The sequence below is a fragment of the Mytilus californianus genome, unplaced genomic scaffold (genome assembly GCF_021869535.1).
Source record: "Mytilus californianus isolate M0D057914Y unplaced genomic scaffold, xbMytCali1.0.p SCAF_43, whole genome shotgun sequence".
NCBI classification, from domain to species: Eukaryota; Metazoa; Mollusca; class Bivalvia; order Mytilida; family Mytilidae; genus Mytilus; species Mytilus californianus.
Window position 1 is genome coordinate 1415933 of NW_026262694.1, and position 17918 is coordinate 1433850.

A 17918-nucleotide genomic window follows, 5' to 3' on the forward strand; every position below is an offset into this window, starting at 1 on the left:
ATATAAGATAACTTCGAAACCAGTTCTGTCATAAGTTAACACAAGTCAGGAACATATATATTGATATACTGTTCCCAGCACAAGTTAACTTTGATTTTGACAACTCCGATCGAACCAGACCTGATCTCAAGTTAACTTTTGGCCTGGTCTGCTCAACACTTAGTTAACTTGTAACCAGGACCGCTCTACATCGATTTTTTTTAATATCTTTTAATGTCTTTGTTTCTTGGTATAAACATAAAAAAATGAAGTCAATTTAATACTTCCGTGATATAAACATGATTAAATACATGTAGCTCCGTGTTGAAGTGATCTATTTGTAAATAAAGTACACATAAAACTTTGCTTGTTTATATACAAATATATCCATTATCTGCCTTTCTATATATAAAAAAAACGATAATGGTTACAATGCTAACGAGCTGAATATATATTCCAATACATATCAAATTCTTTAAATCGCATTAACCATATTTGCACTTTATAATGTAAATCTATATAGCCGTAAAGTAAATCAGAAATATTTTTTATGTCGGGATAGAGTATATAATACAAATGACAGCAATATTGGAACACAATCACTACAAAATTTTACCCGCATAAATTAACAGTGCCAGCATGTCCTCCTTTTGTTCAATATATTGATACGTAACAAAATTTCAGTATTTTTGATACCCCAGGATGACTCGTATAGCAAAATTATTTGACCGTATCAACCAAAACTTACCATATTTGCACTTCATCATGTAAATCTATATAGGCGCATAATAATTCAGTAATATTTTATGTCAGGATGTATTGTATAATACAAATAACACCAATATTGGAACATAATGTGAAAACAAAATTTTGTCAGTATCAATCTAGATTGCCAGCATGTCCTCTTTTTAATAAAAATATTGTCTCACAACAAAATTTCAGTAATTTTGATACCTCAAGCTGACTCCTATAACAAAATTATTTGACCGCATTAACCAAAACTGACCATATTTGCACTTTATTTTGTAAATCTATTTAGCTGCATAGTAAATCAGCAACTATTTTCATGTCAGGATTTAATGTATAGTACAAATGACAGCAATATTGGAACACAACAACTACACATTTTCGTCCTCATAAATTTAGAGTGCAAGCATGTCCTCCTTTTGTTCAATATATTGATACGTAACAAAATTTCAGTAGTTTTGATACCCCAGGCTGACTCGTATAGCAAAATTATTTGACCGTATCAACAAAAACTTACCATATTTGCACTTTATCATGTAAATCTATATAGCCGCATACTAATTCAGTAATATGTTATGTCAGGATGTATTGTATAATACAAATGACAGCAATATTGGAACATAATGTGAACAAAAAATTTTGTCCGTATAAATCTAGATTGCCAGCATGTCCTCTTTTTAATCAAAATATTGTCTCGCAACAAAATTGCAGTAGTTTTGATACCTCAGGCTGACTCCTATACCAATTTAATTGACCGTAACAACCAAAACTGACCATATTTGCACTTTATTTTGTAAATCTATATAGCCGCATTGTAAATCAGCATCTATTTTTATGTCAGGATTTAATGTATAATACAAATGACAGCAATATTGGAACACAACAACTACAAATTTTTGTCCGCATAAATTTAGAGTGCCAGCATGTCCTCCTTTTGTTCAATATATTGATACGTAACAAAATTTCAGTAGTTTTGATACCTCAGGCTGACTCCTCTAACTGCCGACTTGTATAGAAAAATTATTTGACCGCATTAACCAAAACTGACCATATTTGCACTTTATTTTTGTAAATCTATATAGCCACATAGTAAATCCGCAACTATTTTTATGTCAGGATTTAATGTATAATACAAATGACAGCAATATTGGAACACAACAACTACAAATTTTTGTCCGCATAAATTTAGAGTGCCAGCATGTCCTCCTTTTGTTCAATATATTGATACGTAACAAATTTCAATAGTTTTGATACCCCAGGCTGACTCCTATAACAAAATTATTTGACCATATCAACCAAAACTGACCATATTTGCACTTTATTTTGTAAATCTATATAGCCACATAGTTAATCAGCAACTATTTTTATGTCAGGATTTAATGTATAATACAAATGACAGCAATATTTGAACACAACAACTACAAATTTTTGTCCGCATAAATTTAGAGTGCCAACATGTCCTCCTTTTGTTCAATATATTGATACGTAAAAAAATTTCAGTAGTTTTGATACCTCAGGCTGACTCCTATAACAAAATTATTTGACCATATTAACCAAAACTGACCATATTTGCACTTTATTTTGTAAATCTATATAGCCACATAGTAAATCAGCAACTATTTTTATGTCAGGATTTAATGTATAATACAAATGACAGCAATATCGGAACACAACCACAAAATTTTTTCCGCATAAATTTAGAGTGCCAGCATGTCCTCCTTTTGTTCATTATACATGATATATTGATATATAACTAAATTTCAGTAGTTTTGATATTTCAGGCTGACTTGTATAGCAAAATTATTTAACCGCATTAACCAAAACTGACCATATTTGCACTTTATTTTGTAAATCTATATAGCCGCATAGTAAATCAGCAACTATGTTTATGTCAGGATTTAATGTATAATACAAATGACAGCAATATTGGAACACAGCAACTACAAATTTTTGTCCGCATAAATTTAGAGTGCCAGCATGTCCTCCTTTTGTTCAATATATTGATACGTAACAAATTTCAGTAGTTTTGATACCCCAGGCTGACTCCTATAACAACATTATTTGACCATATCAACCAAAACTGACCATATTTGCACTTTATTTTGTAAATCTATATAGCCACATAGTAAATCAGCAACTATATTATGTCAGGATTTAATGTATAATACAAATGACAGCAATATTGGAACACAACAACTACAAATTTTTGTCCGCATAAATTTAGAGTGCCAGCATGTCCTCCTTTTGTTCAATATATTGATACGTAACAAAATTTCAGTAGTTTTGATACACCAGGCTGACTCCTATAACAAAATTATTTGACCATATCAACCAAAACTGACCATATTTGCACTTTATTTTGTAAATCTATATAGCCACATAGTTAATCAGCAACTATTTTTATGTCAGGATTTAATGTATAATACAAATGACAGCAATATTTGAACACAACAACTACAAATTTTTGTCCGCATAAATTTAGAGTGCCAGCATGTCCTCCTTTTGTTCAATATATTGATACGTAACAAAATTTCAGTAGTTTTGATACCTCAGGCTGACTCCTATAACAAAATTATTTGACCGTATTAACCAAAACTGACCATATTTGCACTTTATTTTGTAAATCTATATAGCCACATAGTAAATCAGCAACTATTTTTATGTCAGGATTTAATGTATAATACAAATGACAGCAATATCGGAACACAACCACAAAATTTTTTCCGCATACATTTAGAGTGCCAGCATGTCCTCCTTTTGTTCATTATACATGATATATTGATACGTAACTAAATTTCAGTAGTTTTGATATGTCAGGCTGACTTGTATAGCAAAATTATTTGACCGCATTAACCAAAACTGACCATATTTGCACTTTATTTTGTAAATCTATATAGCCGCATAGTAAATCAGCAACTATTTTTATGTCAGGATTTAATGTATAATACAAATGACAGCAATATTGGAACACAACAACTACAAATTTTTGTCCGCATAAATTTAGAGTGCAAGCATGTCCTCCTTTTGTTCAATATATTGATACGTAACAAATTTCAGTAGTTTTGATACCCCAGGCTGACTCCTATAACACAATTATTTGACCATATCAACCAAAACTGACCATATTTGCACTTTATTTTGTAAATCTATATAGCCACATTGTAAATCAGCAACTATTTTTATGTCAGGATTTAATGTATAATACAAATGACAGCAATATTGGAACACAACAACTACAAATTTTTGTCCGCATAAATTTAGAGTGCCAGCATGTCCTCCTTTTGTTCAATATATTGATACGTAACAAAATTTCAGTAGTTTTGATACACCAGGCTGACTCCTATAACAAAATTATTTGACCATATCAACCAAAACTGACCATATTTGCACTTTATTTTGTAAATCTATATAGCCACATAGTTAATCAGCAACTATTTTTATGTCAGGATTTAATGTATAATACAAATGACAGCAATATTTGAACACAACAACTACAAATTTTTGTCCGCATAAATTTTGAGTGCCAGCATGTCCTCCTTTTGTTCAATATATTGATACGTAAAAAAATTTCAGTAGTTTTGATACCTCAGGCTGACTCCTATAACAAAATTATTTGACCGTATTAACCAAAACTGACCATATTTGCACTTTATTTTGTAAATCTATATAGCCACATAGTAAATCAGCAACTATTTTTATGTCAGGATTTAATGTATAATACAAATGACAGCAATATTGGAACACAACAACTACAAAATTTTGTCCGCATAAATTTATAGTGCCAGCATGTCCTCCTTTTGTTCAATATACATGATATATTGATACGTAACTAAATTTCAGTAGTTTTGATACCTCAGGCTGACTTGTATAGCAAAATTATTTGACCGCATTAACCAAAACTGACCATATTTGCACTTTCTTTGTAAATCTATATAGCCGCATAGTAAATCAGCAACTATTTTTTTGTCAGGGTTTAATGTATAATACAAATGACAACAATATTGGAACACAACAACTACAAATTTTTGTCCGCATAAATTTAGAGTGCAAGCACTGGCAGACCTATTTGGAAAATCACCGCGATTTTTGTAAAAACTCCGGTGTTTTTTGGCTAATCTCCGCGAAACGGATAAAAATTAGAGGTTCATCGTAAATTTGCTGTATTACAGGATATTTTGCATGTTATCCGGAGATTTTCCGTGTCGGCGGGAATTAGCCGTTTGTCCGATAAAACTGGTGTGTATTGAGTCATTGATAGAATCACTGATGCGTGAGCGACGGTTATTAATAGGTCGTTGTATAATCCGTTATGCGTGAGCGACGGTTATTAATAGATCCTTGTAGTGTGGTACAAATTATGATATATAGATGTTTACAGAATTAAAAACAAAGTTACTATAATCATTTGAGATATAAGGAATTTTCAAAAATATATCATATAATGTTTCTGTAAATTTAGAGAGAAACAGATTATATATATCTGGGGATTAGATGGTTACTTTTTTTAATTATATGTCAGAGGCCGCAGATCATTTAATTGCTTCTAGAACCGTTTATTGAAACAAAAATTAAATGAACGGCCAGGGGAAAGTCTTTAGTAACCTTAGTTGGTATCAGGGGTCAACTGGGTTGAGTTCAATATCGTAGCAGCTACGTAGCGGCTATGTAGTTGCTATCAATATCTTTGTAGCAGCTTATCTATAGCTACACGTTCAATAGTAAAAATCTAAATAGCACTACGTAGCCGCTACGATATTGAACGCAACCCTGGTAATACATAGCGTCAGACCGTCGTTGCATAATATGTATATGTATTTACACACAATGCAGTGCATTCAAACTCGATTTCGCAAACTCGTGGGTTGTCTTTTGAGACAAAAAAGTTCAATTTAAAAGATATGAAAGTTGCGTACATATATACAAGCATAGATATAATAGCCATTATATCTATGATACAAGGAATTGTATATTTAACGTCAATGCCTGTCTTGTAAACTAATCTGTTACACTTTGAAATGTAAATAAGTTCTTTTTAAAAGATTGGACGGTTATTTCACATGAATAAAAGTTCTTCTGATCATTTTTGTTTTACAATGATTTTTGAAAGTGCGATCTTAAAACTAAGTTTGTCCGGACTTGCATGGAATATTTGCCACTGGAAGTTAAGCAACCAACAATCAATCATGTTAAAATAAAATAAATATGCCTGAGCGATAATATTCTTAAATTTTTTAATGTGAAACACAGTTTCTTCATTTATTAGAAATCACTTTCAGGTCTAATGGTAAAGTGAATATACATTCCGGGATGAGATTAATTTACTATAATTGCCAAAGAAAAAGAAATGATATTACGTTTCTTTTAATTAAATTTTAGACTGCAACAAATGTAGATCGAACATTTTTAATAATGAAATAATGCACGTCAAAAATTTCGCTCACAATAGAGATGTTAAAAATAGATTTTATCAATTGTGTCACTGCACGAGATTTTCCAACGGCGGGAAATATCATGTAGCTATAAACACAGGTGATGTTACTGACCGATTGTGGAATGTCAATTTAGGGTTAAATTTGATGTGTAATGATTGACATTATTGTGCGTTAGGTTGAGGCTCTAGAAGGTTCATTTCAATTGATAACCAAAATTATAAAATCAAGTTTTTTTTCAAATCAACGTTTAAGTGTAAAATTTTGTGGGAGGGAAACTTTATTTTGTTTGTTTTTTAGGGGCACAGGGAGTTACCATAAAAATCTATAGGAACATTGAATAAAACAATTTCGAAGGTCACAACTTGTAAACTAATGAAAACAATGATAAACACTGCTGACAAGCGTAAACAGTTGTACATTACTTAGAAAATAGAGAGAGTGAAAAAAAAGGACGTTGATGATGGTTACTGTTCATGTTAATTTTGAAAGATCGTGGTAACTGATTTCTGGGATGGTGGTACTTGCCAAAAGGTTGTATAAAAGGACAAATTAAGTACAATTTTAGCCGTGATATATGGGGGCCCCTCACGCTTGTCTGTCTATTCTGTTAAGGTTTCACAAAAGTCAAAATATATAACACTTCATAAACATCTGAACTTTGCCTGTATTTTTCAACCTATAATGAATAAAGTCCTAAACTATATGCAAATATCTTCATTTAAACATACTTAAACATATGCACACCGTGTAAATTGTAAATAAAATTGAAATTGTTATGTTGTGGCCAACCCGGTTCTTGGGGTGAACACCAAATTTTCCAAAAGAAATCTGGAGGCCTATTCTGATCATATTCTGATCCCCAATTTGATGAGAGAAAAAATATTGTGGTCTGGCAGTTGACAAAAAAAATCGGAATTCCAGAATTCCCCATACCGTTTATTTCAATAAAAAAATGTTTGGTGCATGGCAGTGGGGAATAACGTTGTGTTCCAAATTATTTCCGACTCAGAACAAACCCCTAACCCTTTGAATTTAAATGTTGCTCCTATATACCTTACTATCGTGAATTTTCAATGTTTCATGTATATTTCAGGTCAGATCTCAGGGCATACTATGTGTTCAAAATTATAAAAACGTAGAAAATTCATGATTCATGTACGTGTAATATGTCTCAAGAAAATGGATTGAAGGCATATTAATTATCAAATTATTTATTTGTACAAAAAAAAACACATAGGCAATGAAAACCGTGTGTGCGCCAAGAAAGGTCAATACGTATGACTCAACTCGGAGGCTGATTTAGGGGCAGGCTGTCCAGATCCCTCCTTATGGAACTACATATGGTTAATTTTGACTTTTATTTACTTGTTTCACTTACCCGAATAATTCAGTCGTTATATTCCGCTGATCTACGATTATTTCATTAACAAGTATATAGAAGAGATCGATTACGGAGAGAGACTGAATTTTTCGGGGTTAGTTCCACTCCGACCTTTTTTTAGTTTATACAATAAAGCAAGTCTATTTAATCCATTTCTCCGCTGTTTTCGTTATATATAGCACTTTCGTCATACTAAGGTTAGGTTTCAAAGAGTGGATCATTAATATGAACATGTCGGGGTCTTTTAGAGCTGACAATGCGGTATGGGCTTTGCTCATTGTTGAAGGCCGTACGGCGACCTATAGTTGTTAATTTCTGTGTCATTTTTGGTCTCTTGTGGAGAGTTGTCTCATTGCCAATCATACCACATCTTCTTTTTTTATATATAATAACAATATCATAATTACAAATACTAATTCTCCTTACGTCATCCGAGAATACACGTGTCTTTTCTTTAGATTAAAGCGCGAGTAGATGGTCAGATATATATATGGAATTTTGAAAGGACCTTGACTGGCTACACAGCCCTTGCACGATCTGATCGATGGTCAGAAAGATGACCGTCAAGTTCTAAGTCCACACAAATGGTCACATGTCATGAATATCCATGAACGTACAACGAACTAAATTTTATATATACGAATCCTTGCTGTACCACAGGTGTCCTTGTGTAATGAAATTTTAGGGTATTGGTGCATAGTCAAGTGATTAGATAAACTTGGATAATCAATGAGAGAGAATGAATGACCATTTTAAGTTAATCCAGGGACTTTCTATTGATTGTTGTTTGCTTTACGCTGCATTAGCACAAAAATGCTATATCGCGGCGAGAGCTTATTCCAATATTTTTACAATTTAAGGTATATTTTTAAAATCAGACAAAAAGGTCCTTCAATAAACTAAAAATCTAGACTAAAGGGACTTTCTATACTAACGGGATAAGATAAGATAAAACTTTTTTTTTATTTAATAATGAAAGCTTTTTCAGATAAAGGGAGTGTCGGACATAGTTTTAACTCTAAATGAAACTGTTCTTTAATTCATAAATAATAAAACATAAAATTAAAGGCATTTTAGACCCTTCCTACAAACGGAAAAGATGAGCATGAAAAATAAGTGAAAGGGGGGGGGGGGGGGGGGGGGGTGGGGGGGGGGGGGGGTGGGCATAAGTGACTGGTTACGAATTAATTTTAATAGTAGTTCACCGTGCAAGAAGTTTTAAAGTACTAATGGAATAGTGTGACAGAAGCGGATTTAGAGGGGGCCAGGTACCCCTTTTCTTGAAAAAAAATGTGGTTGATTATACATGTATTGGGAATCACTGAAGCATGACTGAAGCGACCCCCTCTTAGGCAGTCAGTGCATATGAAAATTTCTGGATCCGCCACTGGTGTGCTAGCTTATAAATGATATATTTTTTACTTCCTTTATTTTTTTTAATCCTTACTCCGTCTTTGTGAAATAATTGAGACTTCATCAGGTATACACGCGGAGAAATAAAATATTGAAGTGATTTGAGTACCGATATATGAAATGTCTCCTTGGTAGCTGGTATCCCTTGTGGGATTAATAAATTGAACTCATGTGTGCCGGAATAGGTAATTAATATATTTTATTTTTTATTATTTGTCAACTTATGGTACGGTAATAACTTTTATTTTTTTATTTTCCTTTTGTTTCAATTTCAATTTGCCCTTCGTTCTGTGAACAAAATAACACGGCTACACATTTTAAGACAAAACACACTTATAGTTCGACTAACACGTTGACTTATTGTACTCACTTAGTATCAGATAAACGAGATGCATGCTCCTTAAAATCATTTCAGATATTCTATGGAATTTTTAATTCACCAGAAAATCAGAAATATCCATCTTAATTATTTCTTTTTTCATTGGATGTTATATCATTTTAAATATCTAACAAGGCACATAAAAAATTCTAGTTTTTTTGCGATGTCCAATATTACGTGCGATGATGCGTAGCTGCATGGAAGTTACTACATGAATTACATCATTTTGATTATCTTTGAAATCACTCACACGTGGCGGTGTACACATTACACTCAATATACGACTTAAAATACCTGGGGCAATTTATACTTCCGTTTATTGTCCCTTTACTAGCCAGTGTACCTGTGTAAGGTTATAGATGTAATTTTACATCTATGGTAAGATGTATCTCTGACTCCAAAACAGTCGAGTGCGAATCCCGGATTTTGACAAAGAATGTTGGAGGACGAAAAGACAACATTCGAAATGAGATTTATGTATAAAGTTTATATTATGCATATAAGCATATATAATGCGGTCACCAATCCTGGAATGTAAGACTGAGAAAATCCATATCCTTTGCTTTATAGGATAGGACTGGGCCTCCCCAACCTGGACAGTGAGGTAATAACATGCACAAATTGTGAAAATTAAAGTTAAAATCAATAAGAATCATTAGATCTAGTGTAACGCAGTTATAAACAGTCAGAGAAAAATCATGAACTTGTGTGATACCAAAATATACGTACATAAAATCGAGAGAAAAAGGCACGACCATAAGTATGCATTAAAGCAATCTATGTATGTAGCAGGGAATTTATGTTTTTTTTTGTTCACATCTAATCCTTTTTTTTTTCCATTCATTTCCAATGTTTGTCGACTTGATATATAGCCTGGTTAAGGATGTACTTATGTGATGTTTATGAATTTGTGTATAGCTTGTTATGTTTCTTTACAAAAGCTTCTCCGACTTATAGTATCTATCTATCTATACTACTTAAACGAGAAGACCTCATTTTGTTAGTCGCTTCTCTTCCTTTCACAATAAATTAATCATCATGACTCTGTGTTCTATAGGTTCCATGCATAGTTGCATTTGTCATCTCTTCTTGTGATTCTACTGTTTGGGTTATTTTAGGAGAAATCAATTTAGCAGTGATCGCCGTGTAGAAGAAACTTGGAATTGATAGTTTATATCAAATATACTTTATTGATAATAAATGTATGTTCATAGTATACAGAAACGCCAAAATAATGGTATTTAACAGAAAACAAAAAAAATAATGCACTTTGGAGAAAAGGGAGAGGGCTTGAAAAAAATTGTCCCGTCTCCAGGAGTCCCTATGAATTTTGATACCTTTTCTGAAATTATCCAGATTTATAAAAAGAGATGGACCATTTTGTACATATACCAAGGGGAAACTTCGTGCAAAGCATTATTATTTATAGTTTAATTGAATTTAGTAGAAAAAGAAAATTTGGTGAAAATAAAACCAAGATTTTTTTAGAAAATCCACAGATTTTAAGACCGAGATTTTTATACGATTCCAATTTTTTTTGGGGGGGATCATATAATGGTATGATGTGGTTGTTGTCGTCTACGTCGTCCGAAGACACATTTGTAGTTTCTGGACTATAACTTGTGTGTAAGTGTATGGATCTCTCTGACATTGTACCACAAAGTTCCATATCACAAAAGGAAGGCTGGGATTGAGTTTGGGGGTAATTGCCCCATTCATGAAGGAATTCGGGGCCATAAAAGGGCCAAAAAAACATTTTTTTTAGTTATTCTAGTTTTTCAGACAATAACTTGTGTTTAAGTCACTGTATGGATCTTTCTGAAATTGTACTACAAGTTTCCATACTACAAAGGAAAACTGGGATCAAGTGTTGAGGTTATTGCTCCAAAGGGCGGGGGGGGGGGGGGGGTTGTGAGTTCAAAAAGTTTGCAGGTTTCCAATTTTTTAAAAGGGGTTTAATTTTTTTTTCAAAATTTTTCAAATTTTAAAATATTTCAAAAGTTTCAAGAAGAAATATTTAATTGCCCATTAGATTTGAAAGACCTTTACACATGTTTTGTGTCAGAAACCTATATTATGTCAAAAATTTGATCACAATCCTAATTCAGACAGTAATAAGCTTGAATATTGTGTCAAAATTTGCCCCAACTGTTCATGGTTCAACTTCTGCGGTTATATCAGGCTGCGCTCAGCGCCGAAGCATTTTATTTTTGTTATAATATTTTAAACATATATAACTCAATTAAAAAAATCATTGCTAGCACTGAATGCAATAATCCTTCATCAATAAAGCATCGAATCGCCAAATATGACAGTACAAGGGAAAAACTGTGGATTTTCTAAAAAAAAATCCATATGTTTAGCATTTAATCAACACAAGGGTACATAATCCTTAAAAGCCTTTGAGAGCGTAACTTTATAGCAAGGAACTATAACGTATGCAGATTTTCTTTGAACACATACGAAGGTCTTGAATATTGGGGGGGGGGGGGGGGGGGGGGGGGGGGGGGAGGTCTTTTAATCCTAATTGTCTTTTAATTTGTTAGTCATCTGTTTTTCTCTATTCTTCATATTTTTTTCTCATTATTCTATATTCTTTATTTTCTTGGCGTCTATTTTTCTTTACTTTTCCTGGTCCTATGTTGTGCAATTTTTGTCCATTTGTGTTCTCTATTCTTCTATAAATCCTATCCAGACCCTCACAAACATACATAATCAATAAGTTCCGCTCCTATTACCTAACCCCACTTGACATGGATATAGATAATTGTCATCCATGGGGTTTTCTCATCCGTTTTGAATATAACATTGCTATTAAAACGGGTACGTTATAAAAAAAGAAGACGTGGTATGATTGCCAATAAGACAACTCTCCACAAGAGAAATGACACAGAAATTAACAACTATAGGTCACTGTACAGCCTTCAACAATGAGCACAGCCAATATTGTATAGTCAACTTTAAAAGGACAACATACTAGGAGTCCATTACATCAGATATAACATATAGAGATGTATAAATACGCAGTCACGTATACGTCCGATGCTAAATTGTTGACTTTGTTGGAAGGCAAAATGATTAGCCTTATACTAACTGGAACTAGTATATATATAACTGAAACTAGATGAAAATCAAGGAATCTACACATGCTGTAATAGCAAATCTGAACGGAACCAAAACGCATGTTTGTAAAAAAATAAATAATATACAACTTACATTTCAGCAACTGTTATATTAGTAATTATTAATGATGTAGTTCGTGAATAAATTGTCCTACACAGTGGAACAAATGGACAGTCTAAGTACGTTAATGTCTGGATTAATATTTCTGCAAAGACGTTGTCATTTTATTGTTTCCATTAACCGACTTAAATAAAAATCAAATTATAACTTTGTAATGATTATAAATGTTTACCTTTTGAAATAAATTTTGGTTTATTGAATATATTTACGGGAAAAAAGAACTCAAATGTTTTATTTCCATGTATTTTATGACATATTAAAAAAAATCTTTGTGTAAAAGAAAAATCGAATCACATCAAATTTTGATCGGCCGTAAAATAAACTTCACATCACTTTATTTATATCACAAATCAATTTACAAAAACTTCTCAACGATGTCATAATAGAAAGCACGAGTGATCTATCTGGCGGACCAACTTGTGGCTAATGATTGACAGGTATGATTAGATCTTGAGGCTCCTATGGGGAACGTGGTGTCGAAAGGAAAATAGAAGATTATTCAATTATAATTTTTACGACTCGTACGAAATGTGATCTGATATGGAAAATTCTGAGTTCTTTTAATAGCACAAAGAAATAAGACGTTAGAAGGGTAACAATTGTGTAACTATAAACCAATGACTCGTATGTAATTTACGGGAAAGATTTTATCAAAAGTTTGTTGAAAACTTTCAATTTCAAACCTTCTTGGTTGGAATGAATATGTTCGATTTATATGCAAATAGGTCTTTATTATATAATATATTTAAATTATCTTCATTAATTACAATACAATATATAACATGTATCTATGATATCTTCCGTAACGACTAAATATATGTACAGGTAAAATTAAATTCTGATCAATCAGGTACAGATTGATTTACGACCTTCCACTGGTATTGCACAAGCAATATCACAGCAGGTGTTAAATACACTTGGACAAGTGTCAGATCAGTTTGACATCCTGCCCGATTACGGTATCTTCCGGAGACTCTATAAGTACAAGGACTGATTTTTTTCTAAACATGACAATTGTGAAGAATTTTTTAAAGTGAGAACAAAGTTTCTGACCCAAACTATCGATTGACATTATGAATCTATCATGAATAGTAGATTAGTTTACGTTTTTTAACGTAAATACGATTTCCATTCATATATTAAAAAAATTGTAGTTGTCTTTAGCAAAGATAACACGTGTATTCATCTTGTTCATTGGTCACATTAAAATAGATTTTTCTTTAATGAACAATGACAACATTTGATATTTAAATCGTAAGTAACTTTATTATCAAAAACACCGTTTTATCTCGACCGAAAAGGGAAATAAGATATTGTATATATCACAACGATCTATTAATAACCGTTGCTCACGCATAACGGATTCTATAATCATCTATGTACAACGATCTATTAATAACCGTCGCTCACGCATCACTGGTTCTATCACTGACTCAATACACACCCGTTTTATCGGACAAACGGCTAATTCCCGCCGACACGGAAAATCTCCGGATAACATGCATAATATTCTGTAATACAGCAAATTTACGATGAACCTCTAATTATTATCCGTTTCGCGGAGATTAGCCAAAAATCGCGGGCATTTTCCAAATAGGTCTACCAGTGAAGCATGTCTCGTTTTGGTCAATATACATGATATATTGATTTGTAACTAAATTTCAGTAGATTTGATACCCCAGGCTGACTTGTATAGCAAAATTATTAGACCGCATCAACCAAAACTGACCATATAAGCACTTTATTATGTAAATCTTTATAGCCACATAATAATTCAGTAATATTTTTATGTCAGGATTTAATGTATAATACAAATGACAGTAATATTGGAACACAATGAATACAAAATTTTGTCCGCATAAATTTAGAGTGCCAGCATATCCTCCTGTTGCTCAATATATTGATATGTAACAAAATTTCAGTACTTTTGATACCGCAGGCTGACTGGTATAGCAAAATGTTATGACCGTATCAACTACAACTGACCATATTTGCACTTTAGTATGTAAATCTATATGGCTGCATTATATTTAATCAGAAGTTTTGTTTATGTCAGGATGTATTGTATTATAATACAAATGACAGCAATATTAGAAAACAATGGATGCATTATCTTTTCCGCATCAATTTTGATTGTCAGCATTTCATCTCTGTATTAATAATATTAGACCATCACTAAAGTTAGTAGTTCAGGATGGTGTGTATAACAAAACTATTTGACTGCATCATCCAACACTGACATGTCTGATTTCATTTTTACTTTATAATGAAAAGTATATGAAGTTCTCTTCTGGGAATAGTATACTGTTGGTACATTATGTCGGTTGATTGATTTTGTTTGTAGCTAAACCTCAAGTGGCAACAATTTCATTCATGTGCACAACGAGTATATTGTTTTGGAAGTCCCATATCATCATTTTTAATCCGTAAAGACAAATCTGACGAAATTGACGAGATTGTTCATAATTATTCAACACCTTATGTATCCGGACACTGTACGATTTTCGTTAGAATATTTTGTCGAAAACAGAATCGTAAATCCAAAGCAAACAAGGTGAATTACGATGAAATATCCATGTAATGCATACAGTTTAATTTAGGAAGAGACTGTAAAAAATGGGGAACGAAGCAACGTCGACAATGATGTTGATATCCCATGACATGAAAATATTGTTCCGATGCGTTGGATAACATTTCTTACTTATAGTTACTTATAGTTGATTTCCAGTACAGGACCCCTCAAAGTTCCTCTTCACCAGACTCATAATTTAATTCTATTAGTATTTTGTCCGTGACTTCCGGATATTTCTGCTCTGTAGTCATTAAAGTATATCTCTTCGTCTGACCAAAATTTGTCTAATCGGTTTTTAAATGCATTTGTTGATGGTGACTTTGTTATTTTATCTGGTAATTTGTTCCAGGTTTTAGCAATTCTAACAGAGAAAGAGTGTTTACGGATATTTGTTTTGAATCTTTGATGAATGACTTTATTACTGTTGGTCCTGCTACTGAATCTTTGTTGAGAATCATCTGCCGTTCTTAAAAATGAGCTTACTTCTTTGTCATAGTATCCATTCATTGTTTTGAAAGTTTCAATCATATCCCCTCTTATTCTCCTATACGATAATGTTGGTAAGCCTAGTTTTTTAAGTCGCTCTGGGTAGCTCATGTCTTTGAGACCTGGTAATTGTTTTGTTACCCTTCTTTGGACACCTTCTATTTTGTCGATATCTTTTTTCCTGTATGGGGACCAGACTGAGCTGGCATAATCTAGGTGGGTTCTAACTATGGTTTTGTACAATGGCATGAATGTCTCAATTCCCAAGTACTTAAATGTTCTTCTAAGAACTGCAAATATAGAGTTGGCCTTGTTCACTTTTTCACTTATGTGATTTTCAAAGGTGAGTTCTGAGTCAATAAGGACTCCTATATCTTTTTCCTCTGTAACTTGTGCTATTGGATGGTTTAGAAGACTATAATTTGATGGTTGGTCAGTGCTATTAGATTTCTTACATATTTTCATATATTTACATTTTTCCGGGTGAAATTTGAGTAGCCATTTGTCACTCCAGGATTCCATCTTGTTAAGGTCTTCTTGTAGAATTTGTCTGTCTTTCTGGGTTTTTATTATTCTAAAGATCTTGGTATCATCCGCAAATAGGTATGCATCAGAATCCACTTGGTCTGGAAGATCATTTATATATAGAACAAATAGTAATGGTCCTAGTACTGATCCTTGGGGTATCCCAGATGTAACGTTAGCCCAGTCTGATTCTTCACCATTCACTATGACCTTTTGTTTCCTATCTTTTAAGAAGCTTGTTATCCACCCTACTATATCTTCACTGACACCTAGATTTTTGATTTTGGCTATTAATCTTTTATGAGGTACCTTATCAAAGGCCTTCATAAAATCAGTATATATGCAGTCTATGTCTAAACCTTGATCTAATGCCTCTGTCCACTTATTAATCACTTCTAATAATTGAAGACCAGTTGACCTCCCTGCAATAAATCCGTATTGCTTTTTAGAGAATAAGTTGTTCTTTTTCATATGCTCTATAATAAATTCACGCAATATCTTCTCCATTATTTTGCATACTACAGATGTCAAACTGACTGGTCTATAATTTTTGGCTAGTGACTTATTACCATTTTTAAATATAGCACTTATCATAGCATTTTTCCAATCGTTAGGTACTGTCTTACTTTCAAGTGATTGATTATATATTATACATAAAGGATTTGCCAATGATTCAGCGATCTCTTTTAGCAGCCTAGGGTGTAGTTTGTCCATACCTGGAGATTTATCTATTTTCAATGCATTTAAGTGTTTCAGCACTACTTCTTCCTTTATTTTCTGATTTGACATTACATTAGTTACTAATACCGGCGTTGGTGATGGCACTACTCCGTCAGGTTCCTTGGTGAATACGCTGGAAAAGTATTCTACTAGTAATTTGGCCTTCTTGCTATTATCCTCCGTTTTATCTGATTTTGTGTCTTCTGGATCCAGGTGTAAATCCCCAATTCCTTCTTTGGTTTTAGTTTTTGACTTGATATAACTCCAGATAGCTTCTGGGTTTTCTTTAGCTTTTTCAGACAGATTTTTCTCATATTCCCTCTTCAACTTATTTACTCTACTTTTTACTTGATTCCTTATCTTATTGTATTCTTTCCTCACATCCGGGTCGTTATTATGCGTTATCTTTTTTGAGAGGATGTTTTTCCTTTTAATTTTATCTATGGTGTTTTTATCCATTGGAAAATTGTTTTTCCCTCTACCGATTTGTTTCCTTTCTTTTGTTGGTATATATTTTTTGTCCATATCTTGAATTATACTTAAAACTGATCTCCAGTTTTCGTTTATATCATTTTCTTTCTGTAGTAATTCTGACCATTTAATGTTATCTAGTTCTTCTTTTATTTTTATGTAGTTTCCTCTATTAAATAATTTAATTATTTTTGGTTACTTTTAATATTTGTATAGCAACTAAAGTCAAATTTCATAGTGCAGTGATCGCTTTTTCCCAGTGGACTTTGGTATTCTAAATTTGAGATCATATTTTCCTCATTTGTTAAAATCAGGTCTAGGGTATGGGGTGTATTTGTACCCCTCCATCGTGTTGGTCTTGTAACATGTTGAAATAAGAAGTTTTCTTGTAGATTCTCTAAAAATTTGTATTCATTACTTTCTGTACTTTCACCTGGTGAATTCCAACTGTCCCAGTTTATTTCAGGAAAATTATAATCTCCCATTAATAGGATATGTGAGTAGCCTTTACTACAAGCTTCAGTGGTAAGCGTATTTAATTGTTTAGTGTATTCCTGTGATCTGTTTGAT